Source organism: Saccostrea cucullata, unplaced genomic scaffold, assembly GCF_032062105.1.
Source record: "Saccostrea cucullata isolate Sc308-1 unplaced genomic scaffold, CSIRO_AGI_Scuc_v1 ctg9884, whole genome shotgun sequence".
Classification (NCBI taxonomy): domain Eukaryota; kingdom Metazoa; phylum Mollusca; class Bivalvia; order Ostreida; family Ostreidae; genus Saccostrea; species Saccostrea cuccullata.
Window position 1 is genome coordinate 13,033 of NW_026924675.1, and position 8,920 is coordinate 21,952.

The 8,920-nt window shown below is 31.2% G+C and overlaps 1 long non-coding RNA gene across 1 annotated transcript; it reads left to right on the forward strand.

The window, feature by feature from the left end:
• The first annotated feature begins 389 nt into the window (after positions 1–389).
• Positions 390–6,764, forward strand: LOC134267016 (uncharacterized). The gene is made up of 5 exons (XR_009992076.1): positions 390–516; positions 1,473–1,559; positions 2,967–3,036; positions 4,872–4,958; positions 6,207–6,764. It is a non-coding gene; the product is annotated as an uncharacterized LOC134267016 (long non-coding RNA).
• The last annotated feature ends 2,156 nt before the right edge of the window (positions 6,765–8,920 follow it).

The following is an 8,920-nucleotide window of genomic DNA, read 5'->3' on the forward strand; positions in this document are numbered from 1 at the left end:
TAAGGTCTTCCGTTGGAAACGGAAGACCTTAATAATAGGGAAAAAGAAACCGAACGAAAACAATAAGGTCTTCCGTTGGAAACGGAAGACCTTAATAATAATAATGTTATGGCTATATTAAATATATTGGTCATATCAGGCATTGCACGGGCACGCACGAGCAATAATGTGCTATAACACCTTTAATCTTTTTTGCACTCATAATATTTCTTCATAACCTCAAAGCATTTATCAAACCAAACAAAAGATACATCTTTATCAAATAGATGTTTATAGGTCATTATATGCACTGTACGTGTGCATGCATATAATGTATGTATGTTGCCAAAGTCATCTCTCATACATATATATTATTCAAAAGTAATTATAGATTTTTAACTAAGGATCAATTTATTGTAGGCAAGCTTTGTAGTCTTAGGACTTAAAGATGGAACAGATTTAAACACACCAGAAGTGATTTCTTTGAGTGTGGGTCTCCCTTTTTCAGTCTGTTGGAACATTTTTGCCTATATCATTGTAAGTATAATGACCCTTCAATCAATTATGTAGAATGCTTAAGGTTCATAAACCCTCTGCTCACTCATATGAAATTTTTCTTTAACTTTTATGATTTTCCAAAGGAAATGTATATGCTGAATAAAATACAAACAATTATAGCATGGCTTGCGGGGCAAAATTTGACAAAAAAGGCACTTAAACTTGACAAATTTATAAAGGAATAATATACATCTGTGTCATTAAGAGTTATCTCTCTTATCAGAGTATCAATGTACCTTAATCTTAAATTCAGAAAACGTAAAGTATAATTTAGGTTAACAAAATAATGAACTATAAGGACACATTCTTTTTTTTTTTTCAAAAATGTCGTTTTATGGTTACTAATATATATCATAATCGTGATACATGTTTGCTTTCTTCCCTGCATTTTGGTTAAAAGTAGCAAATGATCAAATAATGACTTGATGAGTTTGTTTTCACTCTTAATCTTTCTGAAGTTATGCATTTTTAACTTACACATTACACGTTATTTATATATTGTGCAAAAATGAAGATTTCTAGATTCGGAAATTTTGAAAGGATTACTAGATTCGGAAATTTTGAAAGGATTAATATTTTAAATTTAGATTTAGATTTTGTTGTGAATCGTAATCGTAAATATAATGCACTCAATGGATTGTAGTATGAAAATACCAGTAGTTTTATTTTAGAACAGACAATTTTCATGTCACGTGTGCTTTAACTTGTGTTATATATATCCGAGGACAAGGACAGTTTTATTTAATCATTTAAGTTTATTTAAAAATAAGCAAACATTATAAAGCGATATTTGAGAGTAGCAACAAGAACAATAATTTCAAAGTTGTAGATAAAGTCAAGAAGTCATGCTAAGATAGTACATGTGAGATCAATATCATATATAGCTTCTTCCATATAAGTGTTTTCATAATTTTGAAAATGCCTTAATTCAACAGCTGAGAAAAGAATGGAAAAAAGCAGCCCGCATTTTTGTTTTCATTGATCTGGTTAAGCCTTGCTTTTACGGTTACCAAATTTGGAAGGTGCGTATTTCTTTTATTTATATCAGTTTATGTTATATGAAACAAATTGAAATAACGAACAGTATTCAAGATAAAAAAAAATCCATGAAAATAGAAATAGGAGCAGATCAATCATAGACCTCCGAAACATCAGAGGTGGGATCAGGTGCCAAGGATGAGTGAGCAACCCCTGCCAACCGGTCACACCCGCCGTGTGCTCCTTGTCATGATCGGGAAATATGGAAAAATCCGTTGTCAATTCATTTATAAATAATGGATTAACAAGAAGAAGGTATGGTTTTAGCTTTATTGCCCCATAAAAATGTAATGACATCAAAAAGTTTTGAAACTTGCTTAAATATTAGTTAAATAATTGACTCTGATAAATCAAGAAAGAATATGGCATAAATGTTTACCATTCTGCAAATATGGCGTTATTAATGTGAAGCATTTCTCTATTTTCAATAGAAAACGCCTCAAAATGGCACATTTCCAGGGTGATTTTCCTTTTAGAAAACAGTGTCCACAGCCGTCGCCCACGCTAATTTTTTGATATTTTGTGCAAAATTCAATAAAAAATCACATCTCAAGATCTTTGTGGGCGATGCCTGTGGACAGTGTTATCTGAAAGAAAATTCCATTGAAAATTTGCGTCTTCTGCAACTTTGTAAGAAAAACGGGAAAATGCACATGTTTATGACGCCAAATTAAGCATTTAAAGATACATGTGAGAAAAATGACTTGTATTATTTTTCTGCATTGAATTTCAATTATTTAAAAAGCAATTAGTTTTCAACTTGTACACCAGTTTCATTTTTTAGAAAATCACATTGCAAAATTTGTATGGAAACCATACCTTCTTCTTAGTATGGGAAACTCCATGAAGCATTTGACTCAATGATACATTGTATTTGCTGACAACGTCATTGTATCGACTATACAAAATTACGAAATGTTGAATTTAAATGAGATTGCTGGTATTATTGTTTCATCAACTTGTTTGTCAATTATTTGCCTCGTTCTAGAAATTGTAAAGCATGCTTATGCGTATCGATCCAACTGAAATACCCCAGTATAAAAAACTACATATGCAAATGATGAAGGTGTATTGCTGCATAAATAAGGGAAGATAACGATTGAATAGTTAAACTTATCCCGTTTATCGTAGACCTTGGTTGTTAGATTACTATTAACGTCCATTTCAACTAATTATAAAATATCCAAGTATAAATCAAATGTGTCAGACTCTGTGGAATCTTTTTTCTTAAGCTTACCACGATATATCGTATGAAAATAAGAATGGAAATTACAATTGTTAGTTGACAAAACTTCGTCGCTATACATATATATAAATGTCAAGTTAAAGTCCACAGCAAGTGCATATGATAAAATACTTAATTCCTCCTCTCTATTGTTGTTTTCATACAGGAAGCAACAAGGATAAAGGATGCACAAACCAGTGACGATAGAGCAATCATAATTATAACAATGGTTGCAGGTGTGTGTTGTTTTTACGTTTAATTTTTAGTGAGATTGATCACTGTTCCCCATTTTTAGCTCTACTGGTCAGAGACCAGAAGAGCTTATGCGATAGTAATGCGTCCGTCGTCCATCCGTCTGTCTGCCCGTCTGTCTGTCTGTCCGTCTGTCTGTAAACAATCTTTCAAAATGCTACTCCTCCTACAGTTTTGGTCTGATTTCAATATAACTTGGCACACAAGTAGACTACACTAAGATACATAATTCTGTGTATCGGTTTTTTATTTCTATTAACGGTGTTGCCGTTGTTACTAAAAATAGAAATTTCTGTGAAATTCTTTCAAAATACTACTCCTTCTACAGTTTTGGTCTGATTTCAATATAACTTAGCGCACAAGAAGACCACACTAAGATACATAATTCTGTGTATCGATTTTTGATTTTGATGAACGGTGTTGCCGTTGTTGCTAAAAATAGAAATTTCTGTGAAATTCTTTCAAAATGCTACTTCTCCAACAGTTTTGGTCTGATTTCAATATAACTTGGCACACAAGTAGACTACACTAAGATACATAATTCTGTGTATCGGTTTTTGAATTCGATGAATGGTGTTGCCGTTGTTACTAAAAATAGATATTTCTATGAAATTCTTTAAAAATGCTACTCCTCCTACAGTTTTGGTCTGATTTCAATATAACTTGGCATACAAGTAGACTACACTAAGATACATATTTCTGTATATCAGTTTTGATTTCGATGAACGGTGTTGCCGTTGTTATCAAAAATAGAAATTTCTGTGAAATTGTTTCAAAATGCTACTCCTCCTACAGTTTTGGTCTGATTTCAATACAACTTGGCACACAAGTAGACTACGCTAAGATACATAATTCTATATATCGGTTTTTGATTTCGATAAACGGTGTTGCCATGGTAACTAAAAATAGAAATTTCTGTTAAAAACTCTCAAAATGCTACTCCTCCTGCAGTTTAAGTCTGATTATAATATAATGTGGCATGCAAGTAGACTATACTAAGAACATAAAGAGACTTAATCAAGGATCATTATTCTTTTTATTGCTGTGGTAAAGTTTCAATTCCCAACTGCTTAAGAACTTTTCCCTTCCATTGCTATAAGAACAAACCAGTAGAGCTTCAGTCTCGACAGAGACTTCTGGTTTGCATTTTAAGTTTAGGCAATGTACAATTATTTCAAATAAACTCAATTAAGTTAAAAGTTCTCACATATTGTCGAGTTAATAAAGTGATTACAAAAAACAAAAGACACTCTTTAAAATATTTCTAAAATTTTATAAAGGGTCAAATTTGGAGATAACAAACTGTATCAAGGTCAAAAAGTAAATTAAAAAATACATTGTACCAATCGGAAGAAGAGAAAACAAAGACCTTTCAAACATCAGAGATGGGATCAGGTGACATGGAAGAGGGAGCATCCCCGCCGTGTGCTCCTTGTCATGATTGGGAAATAACAGAAGAAAGTGTTTAGAAAAAGGTTTAACAACAAAATGAAAACATCTATTTGTTTTTGATATCCTTATAAGGAGATATATGCAAATCTGTAAATAAATCCTTGGATTTAATTTTTAAAAGTATATAGATAATAGATATGATGAAATAAGATATGTAACGTATGAAAATTTATTTTTGTTGCTTCCAAAAGCTTCTAGTTTTCATGATTACTGTATATCTAATGTAAGAATTTAATAAAGCCAGATAAGGAAAAGAATACAGAGTTATGCCAGATTACGGAACTTTGATATTTTAGGAGGAAAAAAAGCAATAAGGCTATTAAGATCAACAAACCTATTAAAATAAAAGAAAAAAAATCTATTCTAGGTGTACTAGGGATAGTTATTTGGATGTTGGTCATGAAGCAACTGAGAACAGTATACAAAAATTTTGATAAAGGATTTCGAGAAAAAGGTAGGTATGGTAAAGCATTTTTCATGTAATTTGCCATCTTTAATTTTTTTAAATTACCTAAATCCTTAGAAATGGAAAATAAGAGTGGCCCAGGGGCCACATCGCTCATCGAGCAAATCTGCTAGGAATAAGAACACATTAGACCTGAATTGAAAAGTTTACTGAGGGTGGAGTGGGGTGGGGGGTCTTGAATTTTAATGCTACTTGAGAAAACCTCTATATCAATATAGCACATAATTTTGATGTTCTTGAGAAAAGATTATTAAAGATTTTTTTTACAGTTTGTTTGTATATACACATGTATTACTTCTTAATAATTTGAATTTGATTCCCCATTTTCCCTTCCTAGATACCAAGAGGTCATGATTTAAACAAATTTAAATCTTCAATGCATGAGGATGTTTGTATGTCAATATGACTAAACATAGATTTTCTGTTCTTTCTATTTTTCCCTTTATTTTAATATGTAAAACATTGATATACCATTGAGACCTTATACTCTTTGAGTTTTATCTTTCCTGTCTCAATGGTTCTTGAGAAGATTTTTAAAGAATTTTCCTATATATCCCTATGTCAAACTTAGTCCTATTCCACGGGGTCATGATTTGAAACAGCTTGTATCTACACTACCTGACGATGATTCCACATGAGTTTCATCTTTCATGGCCCTTCATTTAAACAAACTTGGATCCTCTTTACCTAAGGATACTTTGTAGCCAGTTTGGTTGAATTTGACCCAGTGGTTCTTGAGAACAAGATGGAGATGTGAAAATTTTAATGTACAACGACAACAGCAACAACACTAACGACGAGACAACGACGACAGACAAAGGACAAAGTTTGATTAGAAAAGCTCACTAGAGCATTCGGCTCAGGTGGAATAAAAATGAGGATAACAAACAGTGAAGGAATTCATGTCTAATGTATTGATTAGGTAATTCTTTCGTCAGATTCAGTATGTAAAAACGAACGATTTCAAATACCACAATTGAAATATAATTTTATCTAAATAAATTGACTTTACATGCTAAATTCCGAATTGCATTATAAATATGGTATAATGATTGCTTAGCAATTGTTGGAATGCTCTTTGAAAGTTTAAAATAAGGAATAAAATTGATTTTAAAATCAAAGTCGATCAATATGTTTTCTTGATACTGATGTTCGATGTCTTTTTTATATCATTGGGCCATATAATTGATTAATTTTAATTACAGACCCATTGGTTAAAATACACATTCTTTTTAGTCTATGAGAAGACATCCAGCGAAAACACTAGTCTTATCACAGGTAGAAGGAAAGGCCAGGGCGGATCCCTGTAGTCCATGATCTAAATGCCTCCAGGAATAAAATTGAATTTTTGAGGAGAGTTTCTCACTACTTATGGAAGTAAAAAGTTAATTTTTTATAATATAAAAACGTCTAAGTTGTTTTATTTATTATGACTGTGGGCAGATTTAAATATATTAATAAAGTTTTACATTTTAAGTACATGATTCTTGATAGTTTAACGATGTCATTGATAACAAAAGTTAAGCAGGTTTGCTTGCGCAGGTGGGTTGTCTTGGTGAACAAATTTTCTGGCTTAATTATTGGCTAAGACTTTTCATTGGCTATAATCATAATGAACTATCAAATCAGATCATTTCTTTTGTAGTAAAAGCAAGCCAAATCTAAAATCATATTATTGCTGATCCGGCGATTCCTGATTTTAGACTACCACCTCGTACAATTATATGTTAATAATTTTAGTTTTTCTAAGTAAATAAGGGTCTAAGAATATAAGTAGTAGAGTTTAATATGTATTATCCCTCATATGTATGGATAGAATATGGATCAGAAAAATAATATGTATATTGTATTATGCACATATATGTACTGATATACTATTATAAAATCAGCTTTTTGATATCTGAATAAATATAGAAACTACCATTTTCATCTTTAGTTAATATCTCTCGGACATATAACTAATAGGATAATTTGTTTTTTTTGCAGAGCAAATCTAGAGGATTTTTTTAGTCATTTACATGTACATGTAAGGAAAAAAACCCAGATATCTATAAATGTTAATATAATATAATACTGTTCTTTATCTCCATATGTTTCATACTTATCTGTCTTTTTTCAGTAACACAATCTTGGGTATTTCATATATTATACGGTCTACGTTAATATGAAAAAAAAATTTCTTATTTCCCATTGTTTTAACAAAGTAAATAAAATGAAAATAAAGCATGTCAACATGTGTCCAACAAGTGTACTCCTATCTTAAGTATGTTGTAGTTATTGTTGAGATTGTTGCTACTTTAATGTTTAAACATAATTAAATTTTAGAAATGGGAGTCGGGATTTAACTTTCTTTCATCTTTACGTTATAATTTTGTTCAAACTCTCTAATTATTCTTAATACTATATTGTGTATAAACCAGAAGTCTCTGTCAAGACTGTAGCTCTACTGGTTTGTACTTATAATAAAGAAAAGGAAAAGTAGCAGTAAAGACTTAAAACTTTACAAAAGCAATAAATAGAATAATGATCCTTGATTAAGTCTCTTTTTGAGGTAAGATTGTCATAAGACTACAACTGTAGGAGTAGCTTTTAATAAAATTTTACAGAATTTTCAATTTAAATTACTATGGCAACATAAGTCATCAAAATCAAAAACACAATACTGATAATTATGTATCTCAGTGTAGTCTGCTTGTGTGCCAAGTTATATTAAAATCAGACCAAAACTGAAGAAGTAGTAATTTGAATGTATTTTAAAAACTTTTCTATTTTTAGTAACCAGCAACACCGTTCATCGAAATCAAAAACCGATACACAAAATTATGTATCTTAGTGTAGTCTACTTATGTGCCATGTTATATTGAAATCAGACTTAAAATGTGGGAGAAGTTAATTTTGAATGATTTCACGGAAAATTCTATTTTAAGTTACCACGGCAATACCATTCATTGAAATCAAAATTAAACCGATAAACAGAATTATGTATCTAAGTGTAGTCTACTTGTGTGCCAAGTTATATTGAAATCAGACTTAAACTGTACGAGAAGTAGCATTTTGAATATTTTTCAAAGAATTTCTATTTTTAGTAACCACGGCAACACCGTACATCGAAATCAAAAATCGATACAAAGAATTATGTATCTTAGTGTAGTCTACTTGTGTGCCAAGTTATATTAAAATCAGACTTAAACTGTACGAGAAGTAGCATTTTGAATGATTTTCACAAATTTTTCTATTTTTAGTAACAAGGGCAACACCGTTCACCGAAATCAAAAACCGATATACAGAATTATGTATTTTAGTGAAGTCTACTTGTGTGCCAAGTTATATTGAAATCAGACTTAAACTGTAGGAGAAGTAGCATTTTGAATGATTTTCACAAAAATTTCTATTTTTAGTAACCACGGCAACACCGTTTGTCGAAATCAAAAACCGATACACAGAATTATGTATCTTAGTGTAGTCTACTTGTGTGCCAAGTTATATTGAAATCAAACCAAAACTGTAGGAGGAGTAGCGTTTTGAAAAATTGTTTACAGACGGACAGACAGACAGACAGACGGACGGACGACGGACGCATTACTATCGCATAAGCTCTTCTGGTCTCTGACCAGTAGAGCTAAAAACTACACAGCTATTTCTGGACTGGATATTTTTCACAATCACACCCTGTATAATATTTAAGATGTTGTTCTTAATTTAAGTTTACAACATATTTCTGCTGCAAGTTTTACGCCATTTTGAGAACAGCTGAAATTTTGACATCACTAATTATATCATCAGTTACTTCAATGTACATTAAAAATTTTCCAGACACTTTGCAATATCATGATTTTAATTCTATAACTTACCGACAGTGTTTTCGTATTTTTGATATGCTCGATATTCAGATTATGCCCTTCTAGATGTGTGACATATATTGTGAAACACCCTGTGCCCTTGTTATATGT